The 12,862-nt window shown below is 38.6% G+C and overlaps 1 long non-coding RNA gene across 1 annotated transcript; it reads right to left on the bottom strand.

Moving 5' to 3' along the window:
- Positions 1–5,855: 5,855 nt before the first annotated feature.
- Positions 5,856–8,793, bottom strand: LOC134741852 (uncharacterized). The gene is made up of 4 exons (XR_010127903.1): positions 8,642–8,793; positions 8,299–8,505; positions 7,474–7,608; positions 5,856–5,937 (listed from the first exon to the last, which is right to left on the bottom strand). It is a non-coding gene; the product is annotated as an uncharacterized LOC134741852 (long non-coding RNA).
- Between the last annotated feature and the right edge of the window lie 4,069 nt (positions 8,794–12,862).

Consider the following 12,862-nt stretch of genomic DNA (forward strand, 5'->3'; position numbering starts at 1 on the left):
CCCGACTTACATAATAAGTAAGTGAACTTTTAGCTCAACCTAATAATGAGAAGTTGGTCTAGGCTTGTAAGATTTGACCCGAACATGCGTACAATATATACGTACATACAAATATTGCTAGAAAAATAAAAGCTTGTAATAAAAACCGGTCAAGAGCAGGTTGAGCCATGCTCAGTGTAGGGCTCCGTAGTTACCATTCTGTCCAAGAGAAGACCTATACAATAAGTCCAATAACACGTTGGATGTTGTACAGGTTAACATAGGGTTGAAGCGAAAAAAATACGTGTGGGGGAGGTACGCTAAAATAGTTATTTACGATACAAGTGCGGAAAAGAGAAAATTCGAAACGAGTGGCGATAAATTAAAACACGACCGCAGGGAGTGTTTTAAATCGACACGAGTTGCGAATTACCTTTTCGCACGTGTATCGTACAACGTTTTACAGTACATATGGCCCTTTAAACTTTCGACATATGGACGAAAAGTGCTCTTTACGCACTAGTGCGAGAAAGTAGCACCATATGTACTGTAAAATATTTTTTCACCTCAGCAGCTCGAACAAGCCTACTTTCGTCACTCCCTGGAGTGAGGAAAGTGCGACTTTCCTCACTCCAGGGAGTGAAACAATGTAGCTTTTTAATTCAGTGAAGGCCATGAACTTCATACTACGGTACGGTACAAATAACTATTTCTAGTCTTTATTCTACCATTTGTCAGCATCATTGTTTTTTATATATATATATCAAATTGCAGTTTTCTTGTACTAAGGCACATGGCACACTGCGTCCGATTCCGACGTGCAAGCGGAATGTCGCTATAATACGCGCATAGCGTTTTATCGCTAAAATACCGGAGCGATGTGCGAATCGGATGCCTTTCGATCATGTAACAAAGCTACGGACGGACAGACATACAGACAGGCATGTAGACGGACATGGCGAAACTACAAAATAAAAGCTTCCTCGGTATGTAGTTGACTACTACTACTCATGCTCTTCAATCCTATATCACTTCACTTGACATAATAGAAACCATCAAATACCTGGCATAGAAGCAGCAGAATGAAAGATGTGCTGATAGTCAATTCTAGGAGCAAATGTTGGGCGCTGGCAGTGCCTGGTGCCTGAAAGTATTATAAAGCTTATATTTATAAAAAAGAAAACTCCAACGTAATGCTACGACTTATGACATAAAGGGTCAAACTCTTCAGTAGACTTAGAGGTGTCATTCATAATTCTAAACTATATGTACCTACTTCGTATTTTTTACATTAGAAAATTTAGAAAGAAGGTAAGCGATTTTGAAGTGTCTTTTTATTAAAAACACTCTTGTCATAACAGGTCATGGACTATTTAACAAACATCTTTTTATAACAGGTGTCACAGACAGTCCCCTATGCAGAGGATGCATGGAGACAGAAGAAACAGCCTCTCATGTGGTGCTGGAGTGCAGCGGAGTGGCCCCATACAGGGCAAAACATCTCGGGTCCCCGAGAAACCTCCCCGAGGTCCTACTCAACATCAAAGGTTTGATAGGTTTCCTCGAGGAGCTGGGCTGGCAGGACTAGCCCACCCCCATGTCACGCAAAATAGGCGCCAGTCGTCGAGTTGCGGAAAATCGCCCGAACTACAATACAATACAATACAAGTCACAGCAAATATATAACAATTATAAATCATAATCATGCAATGAACCTGCTTTCTGTAGGTACCTAGTAACTAACACAGTACGTCAGTATAAATCCAATGCGTTTATGTATTGCCTGCGTATATTATTTTTAACTGTCCATAGCACGCAAGCGTAGGATTGAGAATAAATTATATTGCCGTCCCTCTACCAGATAAATTAAAAAAACTTTTATAAAAAAAAGATAAACCGACTTCAAAAAGGATGAAATAAAATATTATCCTTTTTAGGGTTCCGTGTTTAAGTATATGCGTTACCAACTGATATGTTTGAAATTTTAAACCATATATTCATAGGGATTTTGGTGCAATTCATTAAAGATGCGGCTATATAAGTATGTACGTTGGATTACCTAATGCAGCGTACTACGTAGGCGAACAACACGCGAATGCGAATCGGCGCGGCACGGCGCCTTACTTAATCCTTTGATACCTATATAGAAGTGTCCTACGTGGGCGATCTCGTTGCGAACGCGAACGAATTGGGCCGGCCGCACCGTGCCGCGTCGCTTCGCTTCGTGTTCGCGAGTGTTCGCCTATGTAAGACGCAGCGTTACACGACGACAATAAACGAACTTCCTGTACACCTCAGAACAGAACACACGGTTAAACCTTCTTGGCGCAGTTCGTACCATGCTTGTCGGCACGTTAGTGTAAATCTAATACGTTTTGTCGTCGTATTTTTTTAAAGAGCATTTCTTACTAATTCTTAAACAGTCATAGCACGCAAGTGTAGGATTGGGACTGAGTTATTTTCTGTCGCTTATCCAGAGGACTACATTTCAAAATATAAAACAATTCAAGGAACCTTCATGCAAAATTTCAGCTAAAGCGGTTCAGTTGTTTAGCCATGAAAAGGTAGCAAAGAGGCAGACATAATTGCTTTCACGTTTATAACATTTGTACAGTTGTAATGGAATTTATAGACATAAAGCTGATTATTTTTGACTGGTATTGTTACTACTTGGAGTACTTGGCTTGGCACCGACTTCAAACATATCAGTTGGTAACGCATATACTTAAACACGGAACCCTAAAAAGGATAATATTTTATTTCATCCTTTTTGAAGTCGGTTTATCTTTTTTTTATAAAAGTTTTTATTTTTCCATTGTTAGTTTTAAGACATTGTTAATAGCGTGACGCATGAATGAAAAACATAATCATGTTTATCTGTAAATTCGTAAACTTTATTAAATAGTCAGAATTTTCCTCGAGTCCGTCTGGGAAATCATTCCTGTCAGTAAATCCATTCTCCGCCCCGCCACTGACCCAATCCCTCAAGGGAAGTTATCAGTAGCCTTACCACGAGTTTGACATTGATATATTCGCTATCGTGTGCGTAACTTACTGTTTATGCATCTCGCTCGTACTGGCGTATTAGTGTACAAAGTAAGTTACGAAGAATATTTAGTGCCAAACTCGTGGTTAGGCTACAGTTGCACTACATCAAATTGGTGGTATTGGTGAGGAAATGCTTGAGTTACTTTAGAAAACACCGAAATTACCATACACGTGCCTTTAAAAATTGAGGAGTTCCCTCAATTCCTCACGGATTCCATCATCAGATCAAAACCAAAAATATTACGAAAACACCTTGGAGAGGTAACTTCTTTCAAACAGAAAAAGAATAACTCAAATCGGATCATGGGTGCCGGAGTAATCGCTGAAATCATTATCATCAAAACAATCATCATCATCAGCTCCACTTCATCAAATTGGTGGTTTTCTAGAAAAAATGATCAAGTTGCTTAAGAAAACGACCAAATCACCATACATGTGCCTTTAAAAATTGAGGAGTTCCCTCAATTCCTCATGGATCCCATCATCAGAACAGCACCAGATTAATGGGGAACCACCTTGGTGGTAGTTCCTTTCAAACAAAAAAAGAATTGTTCAAGTCGGACCACGGGTCTCGGAGTAATCGCTGAACATCCTACATTAAAAAAAATCATCATCACTATCTTCAAAACAATCATCATCATCATCAGGTCCACTTCATCAAATTGGTCGTTTTCGAGAGAAAATGCTCAAGTTGCTTATGAAAACACCCAAATCACCATACATGTGCCTTTAAAAATTGAGGAGTTCCCTCAATTCCTCAGGGATCCCATCATCAGATCAGAACCAGATTAATATGGGACCAACTTGGAAGTAGTTCTTTTCGAACAAAAAAATAATTACTCAAATCGGACCACGGGTCTCGGAATAATCGGTGAACATACATAAAAAAAAAAAAAAAATTGCCACAACCGAATACAGAACCTCCTCCTTCTATGAAATTGAAGTCGGTTAAAAATATAAAACAAATCAAGGACTACCTGCAGGGCTTAAACTTTTTAGCTTCATGCAGAATTTCACCTAAATCAGTTGAATCGGTTCAGTTGTTTAGCCGTGAAAATGATAAATAGTCAGACAGAAATATTTTCACGTTTATAAGCCACCTCTCAACTGCCTAGCCTCTCGGATCATGAATCGTCAAGCCCCAATCTCAAAACACCACCCTCTACCGTCTTCAGTCTTCACTTCTCACACCTACCCCTCACCTCTTAGTCTCTTTAGTCATTTCCAGTACTACCTACATTGTAAATCATAATACACTCAATCATAATATACCCAATAATAGAAAAGTTCCACTATATAGTCCGTGGTCTACATCACCAGGTCCACCCCCTAACATTAGTAGTTTTCCGGATTAAATGCTTGAGTTACTTTATAAGAAACCGAAATCACCATATACGTGCCTTAAGAAAACTGTCGGACTCGCCCACCGAGGATTCCGTACTTTTTAGTATTGGTTGTTATAGCGAACATCATCTATCATCTGTGAAAATTTCAACTGTCTAGCTATCACGGTTGATGAGATACAGCCTGGTGACAGACAGACGGACAGCGGAGTCTTAGTAATAGGGTCCCGTTTTTACCCTTTTGGTACGGAACCCTAAAAATCAAGGAGTTCCCTCAATTCCTCATGGATAACATATATGTATTCCAACATTACTATCATCAGATCCAAAAAATATATTATGCGACCACTATGGAGGTAACGTCTTTCAAATTAAAAAAAATAATTGTTCAAATCGAACCACAGTGCACAGGAAGGTGTCGGAGTAATCGCTGAACATACTGCATATTATAAAATAACATTACTATCAAAAAATCATCATCATCAGATTCACTTCATCAAATTGATGGTTTTCGAGAGAAAATGTTTGAGTTGCTTAAGAAAACACCCAACTACATGTAATGTACCTTTAAAAATCGGCCAAGTGCGAGTCGGGCTCGCGCACGAAGTTCCGTACCATTACGCAAAAAAATCACGTTTGTTGTATGGGAGCCCCACTTAAATATTTATTTTATTCTGTTTCGAGTGGGCCCTCCACACTCATGCGCGAATCACGGCGGAGTATTTGTTATTATAGCGGCACCAGAAATACATCATCTGTGAAAATTTCAACTGTCTAGCTATCACGGTTCGTGAGATACAGCCTGGTGACAGACGGACAGACAGACAGACAGATAGACAGACAGATAGACAGCAGACAGAGTCTTAGTAATAGGGTCCCGTTTTTACCCTTTGGGTACGTAATCCTAAAAATTGAGGACCTCCTTTCAAACTAAAAAATAATTACTCAAATCAGTCAAATCGGATCACGGGTGTCGGAGTTATCGGCGAACATACATATTAAAACTGGCCAAGTGCAAGTCGGGCTCGCGCACGAAGGGTTCCGTACCATTACGCAAAAAAACGGCAAAAAAAATCGCGTTTGTTGAATAGGAGCCCCACTTAAATATTTATTTTATTCTGTTTTTAGTATTTGATGATAAAGCGGCAACAGAAATATATCATTTGTGAAAATTTCTAATGTCTAAGCACTCACGGTTCATGAGATATAGCCTGGTGACAGACAGACGAACAGACGGACAGAGGAGTCTTAGTAAAGTCCTAAAAATAAGTTGGGCCAAGCCATGCTTTACCTATTTGTATCATTTCGTATTAATACATTATGTATTATTATATCAAATTTGAGCGTATAGCGCGAGCTAGGTAGTGCTAGGTGTTGGACATCTGTCGATTAAATAAAAAAAAACACACACACACACACACATGTACGTAATTACGTGACGCACAGTTAGTATGTGAGTGCAAGGATTGTTATTTACCTGGGGCCACCCTGGGGCAGAAGTAGCGAAATGAAAGGTAGGTTGATTGTGAATCCCAAGAGAAGTACTTATGTTGGGCGCATGATGTGCCTGAAAAAGCGTATTAAACATATGTTTACATACAAAATTTATGTTAAATATATTTATATCATTTATTTAGAGTTCAACGAGGGTGCGTAGTTTTAGGGTCGGCAACGTGCACGTATAACTATAACAGTAACACCTCTGGAGTTGCAGGCATCCATAGGCTACGGTGACTGCTTACAATCAGGCGGGCCGCATGCTTGTTTGCCACCGACGTATTAAAAAAAATTAAAAGTATATTTATCGGTTGGAAAAATAAGTAAGTAGGTAGGTTTGGGACGCAGGTACCAAATCCCGAGCTAACCGAAATTACGATTCGAAAGTACCGTTAACAGTATACCTATATTGCTATAATTAATAATTTTAATAATAAGCCCAGACACTGGTGAAGTGATGACTGAGTGAGCGAAAGCAAGCGAAACATCTCCTTTTCAGCTTAGGTAGGTAAATATGCTTTCGTATGTACGCCGTTTGTCATTTCTCAATCGATTCTCATGACATTTTTGAGCAGCTTTGATAATTAGATACATTCGTTTTGCACTTTTTACAAGCTTTTATTTAACTTGACTGTTAGGAGGTAGGTATGAACTGAATGTTAGTTAGCGTGGGTCAAATCTTGGATGTTAAAGCAAATTTGACCCACTACTATTACATAAAAACACTACTACCAAACACTACTACTATTAAATAAAAACACTTTGAACTTTACTCGACTTCCGATTGAGCTGAAATTTTGCATACACATGTAAATCGGATGACAATCCAATATTATGATGACGTGGAGCTGATCTGATGACGGAGACAGGACTTGGTCTTGAGAACTCTGTGATAAACCAACGCAAACTAATTGTGTTTCGGATTGTTAGCATTGTCTCGAAGAGTATATTTGCACGGCACGTGGAAAGAAAAGTACCTACCTACAGTCAGCAATAAAAAGTTGTACATACCAAACTATTTTTTTCGCAAAAACTTATTTATATAGATAATCGCAATGACATAAACAGTCACTACCCACATATTTGGGGGCTAATTTGATAAATATTGTGCCTTTTAGGGTGCGACTCTGTACGTCCGCTGTCACGTCGCTAAAGATCTTTTATCTCGAGAAGTCGTGGAGGTATAGAGTAGAAATCAAAACTATATACCTAAGTATAACTCAGGTCTACAGTCCCTTGAAGCTGGGACAAAATCAAACTTCTAAGTTGACGTAAATAAAACTGGCCAAGTGCGAGTCGGACTCGCGCACGAAGGGTTCCATACCATTACGGAAAAAAACAGCAAAAAAATCACGTTTGTTGTATGGGAGCCCCATTTAAATATTTATATTATTCTGTTTTTAGTATTTGTTGTTATAGCGGCAACAGAAATACATCATCTGTGAAAATTTCAACTGTCTAGCTATCACAGTTCATGAGATACAGCCTGGTGACAGACAGACAGACGGACAGACGGACGGACAGACGGACAGCGGAGTCTTAGTAATACCCTTTGGGTACGGAACCCTAAAAAAAGGATACCTATGGCGGAAGGATCGTGAATTACCTGGCGCGGAAGCAGCAGAATGAAAGGTGGGCTGAATGTCAGTTACAGGAGCAACATCTTGAAAGGTGGATGTTGTAGTGGATTCTCATGTTGTCGGCTATGCTCGTAGCGCGTAGCTCGCGCTGGTAGAGTCATCTGCAGAAAAAAGTGACCCCCCCCCCCTGCAATGTCATTGCTGACTTTACACAAGGCATATAATATGCAAAATTGTTGCATAAGTTCAGTTCCAAATTTTAATGTCATTCGCATTCACTTTTGACAACCTGTCTGGCCTAGTAGGTAGTGACCCTGCCTATGAAGCCGATGGTCCCGTCCCGGGTTCTAAACCGGTAGGTAACGGCATTCTTTCGTGTGATGAGCTCGGACATTTGTTGCTGAGTCATGGGTGTTTTATATGTATTTAAGTATTTATATAAAAGTTTATATGTTATATATATCGTCGTCTAGTGCCCACAACGCAAGCCTTATAGAGCTTACTGCGGGACTTGGATTATTTGTGTTAAGTGAGGTTTAGACTAGCAAGAACTTGCATGCAATTTTCAATACATTGCGGTATCTGATAAACATTTTGAATGAAGTTTACCTTAGTAGGCAGCAATGTAACGTAAATTGCATGCAAGTTCTTGCTAGTCTAAACCTCGCTTAATAATGTCCTATATTATTTATTTATTATTATTAGATTTATTAAATTTAACTGCTATTTTTTGGTACAACTTTAGCACAATCAGTATAGTGATTTAGGCTTGAAAACAGTCAGTCAGGCATACTGTGGCGGTTATAAAATGTTATTATTGTGTTTTTACGTTATACATAATAGAAACTTACCAAGTAGACATAGGGTCGGTACTGCTATAGCATTTAATCGCTTAAAGCGATTCCTATGTTCTTCGGTAAAATGAAGATCGCAAATCCTCTTTTTTTTATAAAATTCATAATCTGATGGGGTGCCCAACTTGCCCCCAATAAGCTGAACCCAAACTTTAAATCGATCAGGGTGTTTGTTTGGATTTGGAAAAACGTGCAGCACCGCACCTGAAATAAGTTATTTTTTTAAATAAATTCAAATGGTGTAATCTGCGTGACCATTTTAACATCTCGAATCGCAGTATATCAACATTTTAACAACAGAAAATGTCTAGTAGTAGTAATTCTAGACAAAATAATTTACCTTTCTTCGAACATCCAAATGCACAACAATGCGGCATTGTAAACTTAGTCAAGCATAAGGACGCTGATAAGCAATTGTGTTATCCCACATTCAATTTGCAAAAAATGTTGACACTATGTTGACACCTTTATTACATTGACATATTATTGCTTATCAAGTTATCAGCATCCATTATTAGTGGCCATTTCCCAAAATGTAATAGAAATAAAATATTTTAAATGGCTGAAATATAAAAAGAGGAGCACGAAACAAAATTGTTTTACTTTTAAGTCAATAACAGATACAGTGTTGCCAACATGGGTGCGGGGATGCCACATAAAAAAAAACCAGTTCCGAGTTAAGTAATAAAGATGACGCTATTTTTTCGAATAAATGGCTCTCTAAGGGACTGTCCCCCCCCTGCCTTACAGGATCACTTTGTTGTCCGTCCGTGCGTCCGTCCGTGCGTCCGTCCGTGCGTCCGTCCGTGCGTCCGTCCGTCCGTCCGTCCGTCCGTCTGTCGGTCAAGACCCTTTATCTCGGCAACGCGTGGTGGTATCGAGTTGAAATTTAAACAGATCGTATCATATCAACTGAGCTAATGCACTTACCTGTACTAACAATGGCATTGTATTATTACAATACTATTATCTGCTTTTGTTCTCGTAGCCGCCAACTAGTTACTTACAAAATAAGTTAGAAGTGCATTGCATGTATATTTAATTTGTAACCTTATTCCTTGTTGAATGGGGTTAAAATGGTCTAAAAATATGTTGTAACAAATGGTTTTCTACAGAGTGCATTCGTTTTGGGTGTCGACGGTTGTAAAACGCAAATAAAGTTATGTTAGCAATTATTTAGCTAGTGTATTTTGTAGCCTATTGTTAAAAAATAGAGTCGTTAATCTATACTAACATTTCATGGCGGTTATAATCTGCTTTTTCTACGAGGTAGTTATCCTAATTTGTGGTTTAACACTCAATGGCATTGTATTCTTGAGACTCTTTGAGTAAACAGGTAAGTGCATTAGCTCAATTGATATGATTATAACTGTACCTTGAAGTTGTTAAAAATTCAAATTTTTAAGTTAACGTAAAAATAGATACGGCGGTTTAGTTATGCCGCAAAGAAAAAGAACGTATATTTCAACACTCTCAAGGGAAACAAAATTTATAGGGTACCTATTTACTTCCACTATTTCCCGTTGACCTAGAACTATGAAAGGCAAGTAATATTGTCTTACACTACAAGCAGGGAGAAATCTCAAACTATAAATTTGTAAAAAATTAAATAATATATAAATAAAATAAGAAATAAGTTAAATTTGTTCGTTACAGTTGGGCAAAAATATTTTCTAGTCTCCGGCTGTTCTTCTGTATAAGTCGTACGTATTACTCCTTATTTTTGGGAAATTTTGTGAGCAGAATTCATTTAAAAAATATTAAAATAGCTCACTTATCACACGCGAGTGAAGAGGTAAAGAAACCGGTATATAAATGAGCTCTCCGAATATGCATACATTGTTACGGATCTTACGGTCGCGTTACTCTGGTGTTTCGAGATCACTACTCGCATGCGAGTTTCTAAATCGTTGGGAACTGTTTGATGGTACTGTGACATCTGAAAACAAAAAGTCATATGTGCCTGCAAATTTCCTATTATGATATGACTACATATATTCACCTTTCGCTGAATACTGCAAAAATAAATTGTGCAGCACAATACGGAAAATTTAATTTAATTAACAATATTTTGTTACGTGAGAATACGAGTCACATGAACGTCGTCAGTCGAGTATGTAATGTAGTTTATAAAACAATGGATCATAGTCTGCTCACAAAATACACATAATGTTCCAAAATGGCTGTTACATATGGACAGACAGACGGAAGACCGGACGGACAGACGGACTAAATAAAACTGTAAGGATTCCGTTTTTGCCATTTTGGCTACTGAAGGCCGTATGCCCGGAGCGTATGACAGGTACACGCTACCCGCAACGTCTCCAAGTATCTTCATGACGAACGGTTTGGCCGAAGGTCGAGCTCCGCGAAGATATTAAGGTCAGAAGCAGTCAGAAGTGATCAAGAGAGGCGCGCTTCTGTAGTGTTCAAACACAAAACTTTAGTACCTATAACTGTATGCATGCATGGTTCTTGCGACTTCCACAAACACCTACTTGCGAAGTGCCCGCCATCGGCCTTCGCATTCAGAAAATTTAACTGCTAATCAAGTTCGGTAAAATAATTTTTGTGTCAATACAGTTTTGTTTTTTTTTTCTAATAGGCTACACTTATTTAGGCTTTGTTCGCGAGGTTGTACAGCTCACAGAACCTCCCTTGTGCTTAAAGTTTATCATCTTCCTCGCGTTATCCCAGCATTTTTAGCCGCGCAACGGCTCATGGGAGCCTGGGGTCCGCTTGGCAACTAATATCAAGGTACAATTTTTTACGAAAGCGACTGCCATTATTAGGATTAGTCCCGTTTCCTCGCGATGTTTTCCTTTCCGGAGAAGCGACTGTTAAAACCTATCTTAACAAGGTACAATAAGTACAATAAGTAGGTAGGTATTTAAAGGTACAATAAGTAGGTATTAGTCCATACAAATACCAAAGCAAATACCTAATACCTACCTAATCTAGATAGATTAAGTCTCTCAATTCTATGATATAATAATTAAACTAATTAAGGTGACATCTACTGAAACTCTTGTGTACTTGCAGAAGTACTCTATGAGCTTAGTTTAGCTATGTCATTATATGTAATAGTTCATAACCAATCCGTAGTGTCATACTCTTACCGCTAGGCCACCAGCGCTTGTGTTTAAAAAGTTTACGACAACAAAACAGTGCCAATATAGAGGGCGCTATTTGGCTGGTTTACGTGAACCTGGTTCAAATCGGTACTTCGAAAACTTTTTGTTTTTTTTACTGTTGTTTTTGTATTAGCATTCCGATCACTGCTACCACACAAAATTTCACGATTCTAGGACTTCAGGAACCAATGTTTTCAGAATTAGAGGTATTTTTAGGTACCCCCATTTTAAGGGGTTGCAGGGCGAAAGTTACAGATTTCTGGTCACCATATGTGTCTGCATACAGACCCATCCCTACATGCCAAATTTCAGCCTTCTAAGACTTCAGGAAGTAGTCTGTATTTTCTATGACGCGAATTTCATGTGTTTCGGACAGTGAAAATTAAGGTACTATAAAATTTTAAGTATAATAGGTAGCTTAATAAAACTTGGTGTTTTTGATAAGTCTACTGAGTACATGGTATACAAAAAAATTACAGCTCTCTAGCATTGTCCGAGACGAAACTACGAGAGTTCGAAAATACGGCGAAACGTGCCGAGAAAAGATATGCACTGCCTTTTGCCCTTTGTCTCGTCTTGGCGGGGGCACGGCCGTGCCCCCAGATTTGGAGAAGTGATTGCGCCGTGCACAGTCAAGCGCTCGTCTGGAAAGGCCAACTTTATCGATGTCTTGCCTAATGAAATATCTTTTGATGCCGTGGAACTGATGGAACAATCGATAAATGGTAAAAAATGTCTTGACTTAAGTAAATTAAGAATCCATTTCCGAGGGTCATTTTCTTACTTCCTTAGATGATGCCGAAATAAATTGATGGGTAATATCATTTCACTAAGTGCTGGAATAGCTTGCATCCGATTTATGTTATAGGTATATACTTACCTAACGTACGTAGATAGATGCGATTTTTTGACGGTGAGTGTGTGTGTCTACATATGAGACTTAAAATATGGACGAATTAAGAAATTTTGCAAGTTGCCTGTTTTGTAATTTTGTAAATCGCATAATTTGTTTGTTGTGAAATGGTATGAAGTCATATCCTGTGCCAATTCATTGACCACGGTAGGTATATTTCTTTACCCCCTTATTCATAAAACTTTACGGGCCTAATTTAGTTAAATTATGTTTTATCTCTTTCCTCCAAATACATAAGTCAAAATGACAGATAAAGACAAATGATGGAGCATTCCACGAGAATGTCCCTAACGAAATCCTTTTGCCTTGTATGGCAGCTAATTCAATCAAATCCGTAAAGCTCGAGAATATACTGCCAATTTGATAGCCGTCATGAAATAAGTATTCCCAGACCCAATATCATTTTCTCAGCCTTTTCAGAACTATTAGAAGAACGGCGTTTCGTAAGGGACATTCTCGTGGAATGCAGTTGAATGCACCTTCATAGCTAATTCAGGCCGTTCAGGCCAGTAAC

Source organism: Cydia strobilella, chromosome 5 (genome assembly GCF_947568885.1).
Source record: "Cydia strobilella chromosome 5, ilCydStro3.1, whole genome shotgun sequence".
NCBI lineage: Eukaryota > Metazoa > Arthropoda > Insecta > Lepidoptera > Tortricidae > Cydia > Cydia strobilella.